Below are 21,540 nucleotides of genomic sequence, written 5' to 3' on the forward strand. Positions count from 1 at the left end.
TGTTCTAATTTCATTCTTTTACATGTAGCTGTTTTCCCAGCACTACTTATTGAAGAGACTGTCTTTTCTCCATTGTATATCCTTGCCTCCTTTATCATAGATTAGCTGACCATATGTGCGTGGATTTATCTCTGGGCTTTCTATCCTGTTCCATTGATCTATATTTCTGTTTTTGTGCCAGTACCATGCTGTCTTGATTACTGTAGCTTTGTAGTATAGTCTGGAGTCAGGGAGCCTGATTCCTCCATCTCCGTTTTTCTTTCTCAAGATTGCTTTGGCTATTCGGGGTCTTTTGTGTTTCCATACAAATTGTGAAATTTTTTGTTCTAGTTCTGTGAAAAATGCCAGTGGTAGTTTGCTAAGGGTTGCATTGAATCTATAGATTGCTTTGGGTAGTATAGTCATTTTGACAATGTTGATTCTTCCAATCCAAGATCATGGTATATCTCTCCATCTATTTGTGTCGTCCTTAATTTCTTTCATCAGTGTCTTATAATTTTCTGCATACAGGTCTTTTGTCTCCTTAGGTAGGTTTATTCCTAGATATTTTATTCTTTTTGTTGAAATGGTACATGGGAGTGTTTTCTTAATTTTCCTTTCAGATTCTTCATCATTAGTGTATAGGAATGCAAGAGATTTCTGTGCATTAATTTTGTATCCTGCTACTTTACCAAATTCATTGATTAGCTCTAGTAGTTTTCTGGTAGCATCTTTAGGATTCTCTATGTATTGATTTGAATCTTCTCCCTTTTTTTCTTGATGTGTCTGGCTAATGGTTTATCAATTTTGTTTATCTTCTCAAAGAACCAGCTTTTAGTTATATTGATATTCACTATCGTTTCCTTCATTTGCTTTTCATTTATTTCTGATCTGATCTTTATGATTTCTCTCCTTCTGCTAGCTTTGGGATATTTTTGTTCTTCTTTCTCTAATTGCTTTAGGTGTAAGTTTAGGTTGTTTATTTGAGACGTTTCTTGTTTCTTAAGGTAGGATTTTATTGCTATAAACTTCCCTCTTAGAACTGCTTTTGCTGCATCTCATATGTCTTGGGTCATCGTGTTTTCATTGTCATTTGTTTCTAGGTATTTTTTGATTTCCTCTTTGATTTCTTCAGTGATCTCTTGGTTATTAAGTAGTGTATTGTTTAGCCTCCACGTGTTTTTATTTTTTACAGATTTTTTCCTGTAATTGATATCTAGTCTCATAGCGTTGTGGTCAGAAAAGATACTTGATATGATTTCAATTTTCTTAAATTTACCAAGGCTTGATTTGTGACCCAAGATATGATCTTTCCTGGAGAATGTTCCATGAGCACTTGAGAAGAAAGTGTATTCTGTTGTTTTTGGATGGAATATCCAATAAATATCAATTAAGTCCATCTTGTTTAATGTATCATTTAAAGCTTGTGTTTCCTTATTTATTTTCATTTTGGATGATCTGTCCATTGGTGAAAGTGGGGTGTTAAAGTCCCCTACTATGATTGTGTCACTGTCGATTTCCCCTTTTATGCCTGTTAGTATTTGCCTTATGTATTGAGGTGCTCCTATGTTGGGTGCATAAATATTTACAATTGTTATATCTTCTTCTTGGATTGATCCCTTGATCATTATGTAATGTCCTTCTTTGTCTCTGATATAAGAATTGCTACTCCAGCTTTTGATTTCCATTTGCATGGAATACCTTTTTCCATCCCCTCAGTTTCAGTCTGTATGTGTCCCTAGGTCTGAAGTGGGTCTCTTGTAGACAGCATATATACGGGTCGTGTTTTGTATCCATTCAGCCGGTCTATGTCTTTTGGTTGGAGCATTTAATCCATTTGCATTTAAGGTAATGATCAATATGTATGTTCCTATTACCATTTTCTTAATTGTTTGGGGTTTGTTATTGTAGGTCTTTTCTTTCTCTTGTGTTTCCTGACTAGAAAAGTTCCTTTAGCATTTGTTGTAAAGCTGGTTTGGTAGTGCTGAATTCTCTTAGTTTTTGCTTGTCTGTAAAGGTTTTAATTTCTCCGTCAAATCAGAATGAGATCCTTGCTGGGTAGAGTAATCTTGGTTGTAGGTTTTTCCCTTTCATCACTTTAAGTATGTCCTGCCACTCCCTTCTGGCTTGCAGAGTTTCTGCTGAAAGATCAGCTGTTAACCTTATGGGGATTCCCTTGTGTGTTATTTGTTGTTTTTCCCTTGATGCTTTTAATATCTTTTATTTGTATTTAATTTGTGATAGTTTGATTAATATGTGTCTTGGCATGTTTCTCCTTGGATTTATCCTGTATGGGACTCTCTGCACTTCCTGTATTTGATTGACTATTTCCTTTCCCATATTAGGGAAGTTCTCAACTACCTTCTCTTCAAATATTTTCTCAGTACCTTTCTTTTCCTCTTCTTCTTCTGGGACCCTTATAATTCGAATGTTGGTGTGTTTAATGTTGTCCCAGAGGTCTCTGAGAGTGTCCTCAATTCTTTTCATTCTTTTTTTCTTTATTCTGCTCTGAAGTAGTTATTTCCACTATTTGATCTTCCAGGTCACTTATCCGTTCTTCTGCCTCAGTTATTCTGCTATTGATCCCTTCTATATAATTTTTAATTTCATTTATTGTGTTGTTCATTATTGCTTGTTTGCTCTTTAGTTCTTCTAGGTTCTTGTTAAATGTTTCTTATATTTTCTCCATTCTATTTCCAAGATTTTGGATCATCTTTACTATCATTATTCTGAACTCTTTTTCAGGTAGACTGCCTATTTCCTCTTCATTTGTTAGGTCTCGTGGGTTTTTGCCTTGCTCCCTCATCTGCTATGTGTTTCTCTGTCTTCTCATTTTGCTTAACTTACTGTGTTTGGGGTCTCCTTTTCGCAGGCTGCAGGTTCGTATTTCCCATTGTTTTTGGTGTCTGCCCACAGTGGCTAAGGTTGGTTCAGTGGGTTGTGTAGGCTTCCTGGTTGAGAGGACTAGTGCCTGTGTTCCGGTTGATGAGGCTGGATCTTGTGTTTCTGGTGGGCAGTTCCACGTCTGGTGGTTTGTTTTGGGGTATCTGTGACCTTATTATGATTTTAAGCAGCCTCTCTGCTAATGGGTGGGGTTGTGTTCCTGTCTTGCTAGTTGTTTGGCATAGGGTGTCCAGCACTGTAGCTTGCTGGTCGTTGAGTGGAGCTGGGTCTTGGCATTGAGATGGAGATCTCTGGGAGATTTTCGCCGTTTGATATTATGTGGAGCTGTGAGGTCTCTGGTGGACCAATGTCCTGAACATGGCTGTCCCACCTCAGAGGCACAGCCCTGACGCCTGGCTGGAGCACCAAGAGGCTGTCCTCCACACGGCTCAGAATTAGAGGGAGAAAAAAAGAAAGAATGAAAAAGATAAAATAAAATGAAATAAAATAAAATAAAGTTGTTAGAATAAAAAATTAAAAAATAATTATTAAAAATAATTTAAAAATTAAAAAAAGAAAGAAAGAAGAGAGCAACCAAACCAAAAAACAAATCCACCGATGATAACAAGTGCTGAAAACTATACTTAAAAAAAAAAAAAAGGACAGACAGAACCCTAGGACAAATGGTAAAAGCAAAGCTATACAGACAAAATCTCACACAGAAGCATACACATACACACTCACAAAAAGAGAAAAGGGGGAAAAAAAAAAAAAAATATATATATATATATATATATATATATATATATATATATATATCGTTGCTCCCGAAGTCCACCTCCTCAATTTGGGATGATTCATTGTCTATTCAGGTATTCCACAGATGCAGGTACATCAAGTTGACTGTGGAGATTTAATCCGCTGCTCCTGAGGCTGCTGGGAGAGATTTCCCTTTCTCTTTGTTCGCACAGCTCCTGGGATTCAGCTTTGGATTTGGCCCTGCCTCGTCCTGTAGGTCGCCTGAGGGCGTCTGTTCTTCACTCAGACAGGACAAGGTTAAAGGAGCAGCTGCTTCGGGGGCTCTGGCTCACTCAGGCCGGGGGGAGGAGGGGTACAGATGCGGGTGAGCCTGCAGCGGCAGAGGCCGGCGTGACATTGCTCCAGCCTGAGGCGCACTGTGCATTCTCCCAGGGAAGTTGTCGCTGGATCACGGGACCCTGGCAGTGGCGGGCTGCACAGGCTCCCAGGACGGGAGGTGGGGATAGTGACCTGTGCTCACACACAGGCTTCTTGGTGGCGGCAGCAGCAGCCTTGGTGTCTCACGCCCGTCTCTGGAGCTCCTTTAAGCGGCACTCTGAATCCCCTCTCCTCGCGCACCAGGAAACAAAGAGGCAAGAAAAAGTCTCTTGCCTGTTTGGCAGCTCCAGACTTTTTCCCGGACTCCCTCCCAGCTAGCTGTGGCGCACTAACCCCTTCAGGCTGTGTTCACGCCGCCAACCCCCATCCTCTCCCTGGGATCTGACCTCCGAAGCCCGAGCCTCAGCTCCCAGCCCCCGCCCGCCCCGGCGGGTGAGCAGACAAGCCTCTCGGGCTGGTGAGTGGTGGTCGGCACTGATCCTCTGTGCGGGAATCTCTCTGCTCTGCCCTCCGCACCCCTGTTGCTGCGCTCTCCTCCGTGGCTCCGAAGCTTCCCCCCTCTGCCACCCGCAGTCTCCGCCCGCGAAGGGGCTTCCTAGTGTGTGGACACCTTTCCTCCTTCACAGCTCCCTTCCACTGGTGCAGGTCCCATCCCTGTTCTTTTGTCTCTGTTTTTTCTTTTGCCCTACCCAGGTACGTGGGGAGTTTCTTGCCTTTTGGGAGGTCTGAGGTCTTCTGCCAGCGTTCAGTAGGTGTTCTGTAGGAGTTGTTCCACATGTAGATGTATTTCTGATGTATCTGTGGGGAGGAAGGTGATCTCCGCGTCTTACTCTTCCGCCATCTTGAAGCTCCTGGTTGATGTTTTTATTTCTTCAACAAGACCATGAGTATCCCTGCCTTAGAGAAAACAATTACTAAATCATTTCTGAAAGATATTGGCACTCCACTCACCATTTATTTCTCGTGACCTAGAGGAAGAAAAAGTCATGTGTTTCTTCTTTGAAGATATACTTAGAGGGTATTTTATACATAGTAAATCTGCTACAATTTTGGATTAGTTAATAATGTTAACTATGTTTTACTGATGCACTTTCATATGGTGTTCAAGGGAAAATAAAGAATTCAAAGATTGCCACTGTGTTTGTGGCTTGAGGAAGTTTGCAATGTGAGGGGAAAGGATTGTGGGAACCAACTCTTTTTTTTTATATATGTAAATTTTCAGATGCCTAAATAGTAGACAAACCATATGATCTGGAGTTCGGGGATGTTCAGGGGTAAAGACACATGTTTGAGGGTCAACTGAATGTAGATGGTATGTAGAGCCATAGGATTGGATGAAATTATCTACGGAGAAAGAATAAGCAGAAAAGTGGAAAAAGGCTACTGTCTGAACCCTGGAGCACACAGATTCTCAGAAATCAGGGATAAGAGAAGGAACCAGAAAAGAAAGATGAGAGGAGTGGCCATTGAAAAAGTATAGTAGCGGGGAAGTGAAGAAAACAAAGTGGTCCGGGAAAGCAATAATGTTTAATTGTGTCTAATGCTGCTGAGAAATGGAGTAAGATAAAGATAGAAGAGTTACCAAGAGGCTAGCAACATTCAAGGCCTGTTTCACTGAAAAGATCAGATGATAGTCCATCTGCAGTCTATGAAGTGAGAATGGAAAGTGAAACTGTGCAGACAGCAAAGATAGCTTTCTTTCATAAGTCTTGCTGTCAGAAGAAACCAAAAAGTATTGTGAAAAAAAAAATAGGACTTGCAGTCCAGAAAAGAGACAATTTTGTTTTGGCTTTCATTTTAAGGTTGCAAATTTTTTATGCTGATGTAAACTGATACTTTAAGGATGAGAAATGTCTGCCAGAGGTGGAGGAGTGAAGAGACTTTCTTCTGGGGGAACAATGTGTGAGAAAGCCCAAGGAGACAATAAGCTTAATACTTTTAAGAAGAGATAACTGACTAATTTGCCTAGAGTTTGGTGAGGGAAATAGGAGACAGGAGCTAAGTGTTGGTAAGGGCAATGATGTGCTCTTATAACCTGATTTTTTTATGCCTGATTTCTGAATTGACTCTCGGGGAAATTTACAAAGACAAATAACATATAAAATACTCTTTCCTATAAATTCCATACAGCCAGTTGTTTCTCACAGAACGATTTTGTTGATTTTTGCTGAACTCTTATGTCCATATCTAACCTATGGTTGCAATTGAACAAGTATAGCTTCATCATTAATATTGGTTGATATTTTCATTTCTATTAACAAGTAAGATGAAAGTGAAACAATGAAGGTCTATATCTGACTCTTACTTGGTCAATGACATGAGGGACTTCTTTGTTGAATCATATAATAGTTTTTTAAAATTGGAAGAATATTTACTTAATTTTTTTTTGATATTTACAATGTAACAGCTACATACATGACACTATTTAAATTTCATCTGTATTATTAACATTTTTCTATCATTTTCTTAAGTTTAGGCAGTCAATAAAACAGTATTAGTCCTGATTTCTAGCATGTTCCAATTTCTATAGAGTAAATACTCCCAATTTCAAGCTACCAACATTACATCACTAAATACTGAGTTGACAAGAGTGTACACTAGCACTCCATTATATGGTATTTTCCATGATACAGACACAACAGGTGTAAATAACCTCAAGATACAGTAAACTATTTGTAGTCAAATAGTTAGGAAGTGATGAGTTTTGAGTATTTACTACCGTTGTTTCAAACCTAATGCATTTAATTATAAGTTTATATAATAATGTCTGTAAGTTTTAAAATAATGTCTGGATTTAACAACCAGCTCACAAAATTCCTGAAAGTTTAGCTCTTACAAGCTGGTTCAAGCCAGCTCTTTCACACCATTGTGTAGGGGCCATATGTTACAGTGTTTCACAGGCCATGTTAAGAATGTTACCAAACTAAAACTAAGTGCAAAGGGAAGCCATGGTGTGTTTTACACATTTAAATGTGGAGTAGTAGGAAGAATTAGACCCACAGGAATATAACTAGTTTATTCAATAAATTCTTGTTGGTTGCTTAATACTTCAACAAAATTGGGGAATTTAGAACCATGGTTTGATGGCAGTTGGGAAGAGTTACACTGGATGTGCCACAAAGGTTGGAACTAAATGATTTTTTAAAATCCCTCCCAATTTAGTTATTCTGTGATTCTCCATGACTACACCAACTGTTGGGAATATGAAAATGTAGGGCCCACAGCTGATGCATCACAAGAGAGGTCTTGTATAACTGATGCTTCAAGCCCAGTGGGTTTCAGTAGAAAGCATGCTGATCTCAACTGTAACAAGTTGTTTAGCTAGTTCCAAAATCTTCTGATAAATCTGGTACAACTAAAAAATAGGTAATGTGGAAAATAAGATGTTCCCCTTGGTTTTCTAGAACTAAATAAAAAATGTGTGAATGGTGCGTATAATAAAAGGAGAAAATAAAATTTGTTTTTATTGCTATAAAGCTAATGAAAAAAAATACTTTAGGGAAAGAAATGACGCCATCATAACATTTACTGGTACATGCCATTCCTAGCAGGAAAATTTAAAATAGGGAGAAGGAAAGATGAAATCACTCTACAGTGAAAAGATAACCTGACCAATTCTGAAATTTTGCTAAATCCTTAGGAAAACCGAAATTAAACTGCAGAATTTAAAGACGTGATTTAATTTAATTTAAAGATGTGATTTCTACACCTGTGACATCAGCAAACTGTTTGTTTTTCAATGTAGCTCTCAAAAGCGGTTTCACGGGAGCCAAAGTGTCGTTTGGCTTGCGAGCCTAAGTGATAAATTGCTGCGCCAGCGTGATCTCCCACCCTAAGCCCATAGAAGCCTTTCATTACACTCTCAGTGATAGCTGGTTAACAAGTCTAGATAATCAAACCAAAAACTACTCTTAGTAAAAGTTTAACGTTTATTGAAAGTGCTGAAATAACTCGAAAAATGTTCTTTGTAGTGAAATAATATTGTAAATGGTTAACCACAAATAAAACTGTGGGCCTAAGAGGTAGAAATCTTTCTTTTTTAAGTTAGAGAAGCATGATTAATGGTGAAATATCAAGAGAATTGATTGAAAATTTATTTAGCTCTCTTTCAAATTATTATTCTCAAAAGTGATAATTTTCTTGCAGTTAAGATTAAATTATAATCTTGAGAAAGTAGAGTTAAATTAACTTAGCTATTTTTCATAGTTTAGCTATATATTTAAGAACTTCATTTATTGCATCTGTTTCACATTCTTTACTGATCCAGGTATAGAAAGGGCAGAATAATTAAGTTGTCCTTGTTAAAATATTATTATTGGTTAAAAAAAAAAAAGCCACTAATAAATATTCATTACTGGGCTTCCCTGGTGGCACAGTGGTTAAGAATCTGCCCGCCAATGCAGGGGACACGGGTTCGAGCCCTGGTCTGGGAAGATCCCACATGCCACGGAGCAACTAAGCCCGTGAGCCACAACTACTGAGCCTGAGCGTCTGGAGCCTGTGCTCCGCAACGGGAGAGGCCGCGACAGTGAGAGGCCCGCGCACCGCGATGAAGAGTGGCCCCTGCTCGCCGCAACTGGAGAAAGCCCTCGCACAGAAATGAAGACCCAACACAGCCAAAAAACAAACAAACAAATAAATAAATAAATAAATTTATTAGAAAATGTATTCATTACTATCCATTGACAAGCATGATAGCTAACGTAACCTACTAACTCAGAGGAATAAAAGACCTAACTAGAAGCATAAAAACTAAAAATAGAATGAACTGATTGGCATAAAATGATTTAATACTGAAAAACAATATTCCCAGAACTCCTTTTATGCCTAATCCTGTATCATTAGTTAAAAAAGAATTACCAGCTATTGTGATGTAAGTCATTACCAAAAAAATTTGTTGTTACATAGTCTTGAATGTGTGATGCATCACATTATGCCACCCCCATGTAATGTAATATGTAGAATGACTAGTTTTCGCTATAGGCACTTCTTAACCATCCCTTAAATTCTCTTCCATAGTATCTCTTTATTTGATAGCAGAATTAATTCTCATCAATTTTCATTAGAAGGCAGTTCTGTTTTTCAAGTGTCTGATTCAGAGAGACAATGATTCCATGTGCAGGTTCTTAATGAGCACATGGCTATGAATTATCCATATGGCTTATAGATAATAGCCAGAGAGGAAGGGAATGATGGGGAGAATGGTAGCAAGTAGTTGCATCCACAGTTTGATTTGAAAGAAGGCCCTTGTCATGAGTGCATGAGTGAGTTGGCAGAGTCATTGTCTAGTTAGTGACTGTTAGAATATTAAGATCTTTAAGGCATAAGGAAATAGTAACTGTATTAAGTTAAGGCTTACAATACAAGCTTACACGAAAGATAAGGATACATACTGCGGCCATGATCAATTATATTTTAAAAAGTGAGAAATTATTAAAATCTGCGTTATACTCTTCCAAATCATTAAGTTTGCATAATAGTAGTAAACACCAAGGATTTTGTTGTACCAACTAAATAAATCCACACCATGTGAGCACATAGGAAATGTTTAAGAACGGGGGGTCTGATGAGAGAGAGGATAATGAAGTCAACTCAAATGTCTTTCCATACATGAATTCTCTTATTTTTTTGTTTGTTTGTTTATATATGTATACTTTATTGAAGTATAGTTGATTTACAATGTTATGTTAGTTTCTCATGTACAGCAAAGTGATTCAGTTATACATATATATGTATTATTTTTCGTATTTTCTATTATGGTTTATTATAGGATATTGAATATAGTTCCCTGTTCTATACAGTAGGACCTAATTGTTTATTTTACATACAGCAGTCTGTATCTGCTAATCCCAAACTCCTAATTTATCCCTTCCCCACCCCCTTTCCCCTTTGATAACCATAAGTATGTTTTCTATATCTGTGGGTCTGTTTCTGTTTTGTAAATGAGTTCATTTGTATCATATTTTAGATTCCACATAGAAGTGATATCATATAGTATTTGTCTTTCTCTGTCTGACATACTTCACTTAGTAGGATAATCTCTAGGTCCATCCATGTTGCTGCAAATGGCATTATTTCATTCTTTTGATGGTTGAGTAATATTCCATTATATATATGTACCACATTTTCTTTATCCATTCCTCTGTCGATGGGCATTTAGGTTGCTTCCATGTCTTAGTTATTGTAAATAGTGCTGCTATGAACATTGGGGTGCATGTAAAATTAAAATTACAAATTAAAATCAGATCTTGTTTTTAAATCCATGGTAGAACCCAGCAGAGTGATCTGCACATAGGAAGGACTCAACAAATATTTGTTGAATTTAATTAGACTTTCAAAAAGACCTGTCTTCATTAAACTTAGCACAGAAAATTACACATATTTGTTTCATTTCCAGGAGGGTGCAGTCACCCCAAATCATTTTCAGAAGGAAACCAATAATATCTGAAATGCCACTTTAGAAAATCACTTCTTTACTCATCAAATCTAGATGAAATATTTAGTGTGTACCAGCCACACTGCTACGTGCTGGGAACACTAGGCCACAGTCTTGTGGAGAGAGTCAGGCGTGCAAATAACATCACCTATTTTGTTGTCTTTACTTTTTTTTTTTTTTAACATCTTTATTGGAGTATAATTGCTTTACAATGGTGTGTTAGTTTCTGCTTTATAACAAAGTGAATCAGCTATACATATACATATATCCCCATATCCCCTCCCTCTTGCATCTTCCTCCCACCCTCCCTATCCCACCCCTCTAGGTGGTCACAAAGCACCGAGCTGATCTCCCTGTGCTATGCGGCTGCTTCCCACTAGCTATCTATTTTACATTTGGTAGTGTATATATGTTACTACCACTCTCTCACTTCATCCCAGCTTACCCTTCCTCCTCCCTATGTCCTCAAGTCCATTCTCTACGTCTGCATCTTTAGTCCTGTCCTGCCCCTAGGTTCTTCAGAACCATTTTTTTTTTTTAAGATTCCATATATATGTGTTAGCATACAGTATTTGTTTTTCTCTTTCTGACTTACTTCACTCTGTATGACAGACTCTAGGTCATCCCCCTCACTACAAATAACTCAATTTCATTTCTTTTTATGGCTGAGTAATATTCCCTTGTATATATGTGCCACATCTTCTTTATCCATTCATCTGTCAATGGACACTTAGGTTGATTCCATGTCCTGGCTATTGTAAATAGTGCTGCAATGAACATTCTGGTACATGACTCTTTTTGAAGTATGGTTTTCTCAGGGTATATGCCCAGTAGTGGGATTGCTGGGTCATATGGTAGTTCTATTTTTAGTTTTTTAAGGAACCTCCATACTGTTCTCCATAGTGGCTGTATCAATTTACATTCCCACCAACAGTGCAAGAGTGTTCCCTTTTCTCCACACCCTCTCCAGCATTTATTGTTTGTAGATTTTTTTATGATGGCCATTCTGACTAGTGTGAGGTGATACCTTATTGTAGTTTTGATTTGCATTTCCCTAATGATTAGTGATGTTGAGCAATCTCTCATGTGTTTGTTGGCAATCTGTATATCTTCTTTGGAGAAATGTCTGTTTAGGTCTTCTGCCCATTTTTGGATTGGGGTGTTTGTTTTTTTGATATTGAGCTGCATGAGCTGCTTATACACTTTGGAGATTAATCCTCTGTCAGTTGCTTCATTTGCAAATATTTTCTCCCATTCTGAGGGTTGTCTTTCCTTCTTGGTTATGTTTTCCTTTGCTGTGCAAAAGCTTTTACGTTTCATTAGGTTCCATTTGTTTATTTTTGTTTTTATTTCCATTTCTCTAGGAGGTGGGTCAAAAAGGATCTTGCTGTGATTTATGTCATAGTGTGTTCTGCCTATGTTTTCCTCTAAGAGTTTGATAGTGTCTGGCCTTACCTTTAGGTCTTTAATCCATTTTGAGTTTATTTTTGTTTATGGTGTTAGGGAGTATTCTAATTTCATACTTTTACCTGTAGCTATCCAGTTTTCCCAGCACCACTTATTGAAGAGGCTGTCTTTTCTCCATTGTATATTTTTGCCTCCCTTATCAAAAATAAGGTGACCATATGTGCGTGGGTTTATCTCTGTGCTTTCTATCCTGTTCCATTAATCTATATTATGTGAATTATCTTTTTTTTTTTTTACATGAATTATCTTTTATGAGTAAGTTTCGTGCTCTGACCCAGCAATTTCCACTTTGAGAAGCTTTTCCTGAAGAAATAATTAGATGTATATGCCAAGATTTATATGTAATGATTTTCATAGAAGTTAATTAGAACAAAGATATTGTTAGTGGCCTAAATATTAAACAAATGGGAAATGGTTAAATCAATCATGATTTATGTATAAAATGAAACACCATGCAGTTATTTTAAATGATGTTGAAGAATAATATTGGAAAACGGGGTACTTTTTTTATAATGTATTGTTAAATGGTAAAATTTGCACAATGGGATTATTTAGCTATGTTTTAAATATATATATATAAATATTTACCTCATCTCATTTATATTTTAAAATTTATATACAACTTATGTACATGCATATATAATGAAAAATATATACCTAAAATTAACAACTGTATCTGGGTGGTGATTATTTGTGTCTTTTATTTTTATTTTTTTCTGTATATTTCCAATTGTCCTTGTGACTGCTTTATTTTTATAATGTTAATATCCATTGACTAATCAGTCCTAGACACTGATAGAACTAAAAAAGGTATTTAGTGAGTACATTGATTCAATTTGATTTGAAAATTAAGGTTCTAAAGGATCCCAAGAATCATAAATCAAAGTTATAGCCAATGCTGGAATGAATGCTAGAATGAATGACTCTGGGAATCCATAGGGGCAACTTTAAGTGTTTGTGTAAGCTGCAATCTAAGAATAACCTGGAGTCCTCAAGTAGCTTAAGATACTAGTACACTAGATCAAGCAGGCACTTCTTTGACAAGTTCATTATGAGGTGATCACAGTGATTGCTAATGCCTGAAAATCCATAATTAGAGAATGTGGCCCTTCCTTCACATCCTGAATGACTGAGGGAAAAGCTAAGAGGTGAGTGAGTGGATATGAGAATCCAACCAGCAGATGGCTCTGGTGGTGTTCAGCAAGTGCTCATTTACATACTTTGGCCATAACCTCCCTCGTCTTTCCTCCAGCATGGCAAGATGCTCTGGCTTGAATGCACATTTAGACCAAAAGCTGTGTGATCTAGTGAAATGTACTAAATATAGAGTCTTAGGTTTGACTTGTGATCCTGGCACTTATGCTAAGTATATGCACAGTCTTAAACATATCCCTTAAACTTTGGGAGTGACTTTTATCTCAACCAAATTTCCTGCTTTTAATATTCATACAGAGATTGAAGAGAACTAATGGAAAATTGTGCTTGTGAGGGCTTGAGTTTCACCATAAGTCACTGATATTTTAAGAGCCCAAATTTGGGGAAGAAACAGAATGGTGCAGTGGGCAAAGCCACAAAAATTGGAGGTCAGGAGATTTTGGTCCTCTCCCTGTCAATAGTCATAGTATGACCTTCAACACATATAATTTCATCCCTCCTCAGTTTATCAATGTGCAAAATGTGGATAAGAAAAATGGGAAAAAAAAAATAGGCATTAAGCTACACTGTCTTTAAGATCTTATTAAAGTATAAAAGGCTTTGATCATGTTCTATGCAGTGAGTGATCTGGTAGCTTTTTTTTTGAGAAAAGTAAAGTTATTCTGAAATTTTAAATGACTACCATATGTTATTTGGAATATATAACATCATTGAAATAAAGGGTATGGATAAAAGAACATCACTGAAACAAAATGATATATAATGAAACATAGTATTGAACAAATACTTTGCCAATACATTTTATCTGTGAATAGAAAATAATTGATATATCCCTTAGGTATATGTTATTTTTCTTTTCTAATACTAATTAAATGTTAGAGTTCCTTCTTACATATAATATTTTTCTAAATGATTAGTATCATATTATATACATAAATATCATATTATATTAGTATCATACATAGTCTATTATTAGTACCATAAACTTTTGTCATTATGATCCTTTCAGATAGCAGAAATATTGCCTAATTCAATTCAGTCTTTAGAGTACCAATAAAACTTTTGAAATAGTAGATTTAAATAAATATTAAAATTTAAAGAAACTGTTTAGACTAGTTTAAAACATGTTTTGTGGAAAGTGACTAGCTTTTTTTCTATTCATTGCTATTTATTTAATACCTTCCTAGTATAGTCACGTCATAAGCTGTGTATTATAAAATCAATTAATTATGAAAAAATTCTCCTCGGCAAAGTACTAAAATCTTCTAGACATTTGATAATGTAGTAAAATGTGTTAATATCACATTAAATAAACTAAAGTTTAAAAAAATTAAATGCAAAGTTTTATGCAAAGTTCATTCATTTATTGAACAAGGTTTAATCAAGTGATATGTGTGCAGCACTGCAGTAAGCATTGAAGTCTTTAGATAACATTAAGTAAATATTTGAAAGGAAAATCATTATAATCTCAATTTCTTTGTATTGTTCTTTAGTCTTTGTGATATGCTGATCTTTGTACTTGTAATAGCATCCTCTTATCCCTTGAGAATTTTCAGTTATTTGGAACTTTAGAAAATACAGAAAAATTTCATGTGTAAAGACCAGCTTAAAGAACAGTGTTAGAGGGGGCTTCCCTGGTGGCGCAGTGGTTGAGAATCTGCCTGCCAATGCAGGGGACACGGGTTCGAGCCCTGGTCTGGGAAGATCCCACATGCCGCGGAGCAACTAGGCCCGTGAGCCACAACTACTGAGGCTGCGTGTCTGGAGCCTGTGCTCCACAACAAGAGAGGCCGCGACAGTGAGAGGCCCGCTCACCGCGATGAAGAGTGGCCCCCCCTCGCCGCAACTAGAGAAAGCCCTCACACAGAAAGGAAGACCCAACACAGCCAAAAATAAACAAATAAATTAATTAAAGAAAAAAAAAAGAACAGTATTAGAGATCACAAAGAATCCCAGCAGCCTAATTATTTTTATTCTAGGATGGAGAAAAATAAACAGGTTTCAAATACAATACAGGTGAATCATTTTGAGTATGAATTATGACATGTAAAAAGATAATACCTTTCGTGTTGAATTTTCATATATTTTAGAGAGATGACAATGAATCATATTCAAAGGTGACAAACCTTTTGCTATAGATTTTTTATTTGCTGATAGAAATGCATTTCAATCCCAGAAAGAAAATGTGATGAGATTCTGAAATCTGAGCAAGTTATCAAGTTTTCAAGTAAGCGTAATACAATACAATGAAAATAATTTCAGGAAAAGAAGTGCTCAAAAATCTTGTGAACAATTCATTTCTTTTGCAGTAGTTGCTTCAAACCCAAAGAAAATCAAGAGCTTCCCTGTTACTGAGCCTGAAATATTTTTTGAAGAACTGAAAAGTGTCTAAACTTTCCTGAAACCCACTCTCCAGACAGAAATTGAATTAGTTTTTGACATTGAGAAAGATAGGCCAAAGCTGTCAGAAGTGGAAGCATTTTTAAATAGTGATGTAAAAGTCAGTCATATTACTTCACGTAAATAGACTTAACATGCTTATGCATAAGTGCATGAACGAAATCATTTGATTATTACAGAAATGGAAAATGTTTGCCATTAGCTCTCTTAAAAGACTAGGATGGAATTAATGCATAAATAATTACATCAGAGGTTACAAATTACATTCCAGTGGTCACCCACTATTCAGTTAAGAGGACTAAATGGCCACTTCTGAGCACCTTTTACTCTTGTCGGCATTTCATATTTTCTCACTTATTTTTTTTCCTCCTGGTTTTTAAATTAGTCCTAACAAGTAGCAAGTTTCAAAACTTCTTTCTCTAATGGAAAAACTTGCAACAGAATTATTTAAAATAATAATAGTAATAATAAAAATTTGCATGGCATCATGTAATTGAAAAACAATTTTACATTGATCATTTAAATTTCAGATATCCCTTTAAAGTCCTTATTGATATATTACAAGCCATTTTGTTTCTTAAAGATAGGTTGCTATGCATGCTAACAACTTGAAGTTGTTTCTGTGATAGTAAGGATTAAGTTGTTCAAATTTGTCACTGAATCTTCCACCTTTCATTCCTATTCAGAGAGTAAAATTGAACAGCTAAATAAGTCTATCAACAAGACAATTAAGATTTAAAATAAATAAATATATACATCTCAAAATTAGGTAGGGGTACTTCATGAAAGTAAACATTTTTATAATCATTCTCAAGAACAAAAGAGATAGAGTACCAGAGAGAGAGACTGAGAGAGAGATAGAGCAGAGGAATCCATTTTTTTTTCTTTAGAAATAGATTTCATTTTTGTCCCATGGAAACAGAAGAGTAATATGGAACATTTTGCTTTGACAGACCTAACATCTTAAAAAGAAAGGCAAAATGTGACAAGTATTTTAACAAGAGTGAACAAGAACTCTGTTTAATTTGGAGCTACACAGTGAATCACGATGCAAGAACTTACAACTGGAGAAAAGGACAGATAGGGTCAGTGTTTTCTCAATAAATATCTTCTCAAGAGCTTTTAGAAATAATGCTCTCCTCTATAGATTGCATCTTGTACATCAGCATTATCTTCTTAATGTCAGATGGCAAATACCACAAGGGAAGTTTAGGAACTAGACAAGAGAAAATAGAATGAAGAAAAATCTTCTAAAGTCATATGACAAATATATGGGGGAAATAAACCCAAGAAATATATGCCAAAACTTTAAACTTTCTCTTTGTTGCTTGATAGATTAGACCATGTTACCTCTCAGGATATGCTGAGTTGAGCAATTCTTATTCACAGCACTAGAAACCAATGGGGAAACACTGATTCTGTTTCAAGCCTGAATGGGTGTGAACCGACAGGTAGTCTGATGAAGGTAGTCATATGATTTCTTTATAAGAAAACGTTTGACAGGCTGTCAAAACACTTTTGGAGAAAGAAATAGTGGGTAGAGTTGCTCTAAGGAATACTTGTCAATTCAGTTATCTTATTCCTACATCATATTTTGATGCTAGGTGAGTAATCTCTGTGGGTCTCATGCTAAAAATCAGGTTAAAGTAATGTGAGTCAGATTGATTTTGAAGCATTTAGTTAATGTCATCAGAGCAGTGGTGACATTCATGCCAAAATTTTATCACAGGGTAAGCTTGTTTTTAACCAAGGTTTAAAACAAATATTGATAATATACAGATATAATTCTATGGCTTAATCAAATAATCCAATACCAACACTATAGTTCAGTGGCTTGTAGATCTTCAAAAGTTAGAATCTGAAGGGAAAAGCGGTCCAGGGATAGGGAAAAAAGAGTAATTCTCTGAAAGCAGACTAAAACCTGCAATCTGTCATCTGGGTAATGAAATCAAGAAACAGATGTATAGTAGACATGTTGAGTGGAACATGATTTTTTTTAAACTCAACTGTGTCATCCACTAAAATATTTTTATGACTTGGCATTTCCTTTTATTCCCCTCTGTATAAAGTTTCTGCTTTACTAGTCCACTTTTTTGATGTCTGCATTTACTGCCTACCAGCCTTCACTGCTAGTCTCTTTGCCTGAACTCCTCTCTCTCTTCTGACTGCAGAAATCTTACCTAATTTTTAACCCTCAGTTCAAATACTCAAATCCCATATCTTCCAAGAAAACACCCTGATTTCCTAGCAAGAATCATACTTTTTTACACATATAGATCTTGGGTTGACTCTCTAGTTGACTCATCACATTTTGCCATAAATTATAGTTAATTTTATACATCAGTCTCTTCCCTACATATAGTCCTAAAAGTACAGGAGCTATATTTGTCACTTTGTATCCCATTTCTATTTGAAAGGTTTGTGGAATTTAAATGAATTAATAAACAGATTAGGAAATCAATGTTACACTTAAATATCCTTTATTTAAAAATGAACAAAAACCTCAGAAGGTCTTTGCAGACTTGATTTCCCATTTTATGTAAATGGGGGAAAATATCCTCTGGGGTCTTCTGCCACATTTCTACTTTGCCATTTGAGCACCCAACTATTATTCTAGGGCAGTAACATATCTCTGAAAAATTCTGCTTAGACTTACCTGCATATGTATCTCCTGGTGCTTGACCACAACTTCCTGTGTTCATTCCCAAAAGCACCACACATTTTCTTCTCATCTGGGATTTTAACAGCAGTCTCTTGGCAAAACATCACACTGACTGCACTCTGAATGCTGAACACTAAAGTTGGAGGCATGAGATGTTGACAATAACTATTCTATACTCTTATATATGTGTGGAGTTTCAGATGCTAGACTAAAATGAGAAATGTTTCTTTGCTGTGCAATAACTGCAGGGTATTCCACGATAACATTCTGAATTTTCCTGTGTGGTGAAAAGGAAAAGGATCTTTGTGTTTACTGATTTAAAAGAAAAGTATTATGTGGGAGTTATAGTCTGACATGAACTCAGATCTCACCAGAGGCTCTCAGCAGTTAACATCTCCTAATTAAGCCTTGTAATGTTAATATTTTATGAAGACACAGGCTTAAATGATCAATATAAGAACTACCTTTGCCAGAAAATTGTGTCTTTCTGCTCTGGCAATCCCACAGAAGTCAGCTATTTGTTTTTCGATTCTAATACCTATAGGCATTCAGGGAAGAGTTACTCAGGACTGAAACTCATCTGTGTGAGACAAGAATAAAGGAAGTTGGGAGTGTGGGGAGCAAACAGCCTCAGCTTCAGAATCATTCCTTTCCTTTCTCATTACTCTGGCTCTGTACCTCTGTTTTCAAGTCACATTGCCCTTACTCCTTCAATTGATGAAGATTTCTGCTTCATCAATGTTTTGACCAACCTATCTCCTACTGCTGCTTCAATTTCTCCAGATCTCTTTGTTGCCAATTACTTACACGAATCTTAGAAGTCCTGCTCTGCTTTGTCTCTTTTATCTGCTTACCTGGCATTGGTTACTTCTCTTACCTGGACATAGTATATTTGTCTGTGTTTGGCTTCGTTCACTGCAGTTCTTTTGGGGCTTCTCTACCCACTGCCTGAAGGAGGCAATCACGAATAATAGTTTTCACCTTCTCAACTTTTCCCAAATACCAGTTGTCACTCAGCTTGTTAAAAGCATTTAATTTAAAATTTTTATTGTGAGAAATGGATGAGGGAGAAGAATGGTATATCAGTTTTCCAAGGCTGCATAACAAATTACCACAAACTGAGAGACCTCATAAAACAAATTTATTATCTCACAGTTCTGGAGGCTAGGTGTTTCCCTGGTGGTCTCATGGTTAGGATTTGGTGCTTTCACTGCCATGGCCCAGGTTCAATCCCTGGCCTGGGAATTGAGATCCTGCAAGCCACAAGGTGAGGCCAAAAAAAAAAAAAAATAGACTTTCAAAACCAAGGTGTCGACAGGAGGTGTTGTTTCCTACTGGAGACTCTGAGGGAGATACTCTGTTCCACACTTCTCTCCTAGCTTCCGGTGGTTCCTAGAAATCTTTACTTTTCCTTGTCCTGTAGATGCATCACTCCATCATAACACAGTGTTCTCCCTGTGCTTCTCTGTCTCTACGTCTCCTCTCTTCTTCTGATAAGGACACTATTTATATTGGATTAGGAGGCCACCCTACTCTAGTATGACTGCATCTTAATTAATTAATTATCTCTGCAATAACCCTCTATCCAAATAAAGTCACATTATGAGGTATGGGGATTAGGACTTCAACATATCTTTTTGAAGAACAAGATTAAATCCGTAACAAATTTGTTAGCAGAAATTTATGACTATTCAAAACTATTAGAATTTATGAGTTGAGGTAAATACACCCGTGCTCCTGCAGTTATGGTTTCTCTGCTTTTGTTTTTCATCAAAGAAAACTTCTCGGTCTTAATGTCCTGTGAATATTAATAGAATATAGTTATTTTGTTTATTTTTTTGGCTATAACTACAAATAGTTTCATATTTGTATGATAAATGGGCTTACATCTTATTCAATAAATGTTTACCTTTCTATTCATAATAAGATACTGTTTTAGGAGCAACAGGGTTTTATAAAAAACACGTAAGGACAACTCATTCCATCAGGGAACTTTTAATTTAGAATAAGACTACCTAAATTGTAAGGTACTTATTGTACTAAACTGCTAAAAAAGGTAAAAATGCAACATCATAGATTCCAATAGAGGCAAAAATGATGTCAGCTGAAGAAATGAGGAAAGGCTTCCCAGAAAATATAGTTTTAAATTTAGTTCTTAAAGGATAAGTAAGGAGAAGAGCAGTGAACACTGGATTAGGTGGAAGGTTGTATATTTTGTCTCCCTAAATTCTGAAATTCTATGATTCCATCATCTCACAGATGTGAAAATAGATCGATGATAGACAACATTCCAGGCAGAAGAAAGTCAAATTGTGACTAATTAAAGGAGGGCAAGGAGCGTACACCTTGGTGGTGCTGGATTAAGGCTAAGGGAACAAACTGGGGATGAGATGGGTCATACACACCATGTACCACCCGGTATGGTTTCCAAGAGCAACAGCCCAACCTTCTGCTCTTAGGACCAATCTTTGTCAGAAATAGGAGATATATGGGCACTTCCCACCTGCCCAAACAACTAATCACACTTGTTATTAATCCCCCATAACAATCAGAACGTATTGGAATGAGACACAGTACATCGTTCAAAGCTAAAACTCTGAAATTTATCTTTAAATGTTATATTTTAGGATGGAATGTTATACTTTTTCTGGCAATAAGATCTAGAGTTTTCCCTATGAATATACTTTTACCCTAATGAATACTGAGATATAGGAAATCTTGTCAACATTTGCGAAAGTTAAACAATAATTCTAAAAATGAAAATCTGCAGCAAATCTAATGTTCTCCATTCATGGTCAACCTGCCTCCCCATCTTAGGTGCCCTGGGTACTCCTCACCTCCCACCCCCTCCATCCTGTCAATCCCATTATCATGGGCTTTGCCTTTATTCCCAAGGAGACACAAAGTACTATAAGTGTAGACCGGAGATAATATCTTGAAACCGTGCAGACTAGGGCGACTTCTACACTTCCCTTACATTAAGCCAGTCCTAGGTGAACATTTATATCAACCAAGGAGAGCCAAGAATTCTCCAAACACAGAGAAAACTTCTCAGTCTTAATGTGTTGTGAATATTAATGGGATTTAGTTGTTTTGTTTATTTTGTTCTCTATAACTACAAATAGTTTCACATTTGTAACATAAACAGGCTTACATCTTATTCAATAAATGTTTACATTTCTATTCATTAACAAACCTCATTCCTCTCTGGACCAAAAAAATTAGCCATTTTAGGAGTCATGCCTGCTTATCTCTTGGCAAATGTCTTTATCCAGATGCACTGAGAGAATTAGGACACATTTGGAAACAAATTCATACCAAATAGTGAAAAATTTGATAATATTTTAAAATATGAATCTTTTTTTACATAGACAGATACCTTAATAATTCTGCCAGCATTTGGAACTAAAATTGCATTCAC

Source organism: Balaenoptera acutorostrata, chromosome 7 (assembly GCF_949987535.1).
Source record: "Balaenoptera acutorostrata chromosome 7, mBalAcu1.1, whole genome shotgun sequence".
NCBI lineage: Eukaryota > Metazoa > Chordata > Mammalia > Artiodactyla > Balaenopteridae > Balaenoptera > Balaenoptera acutorostrata.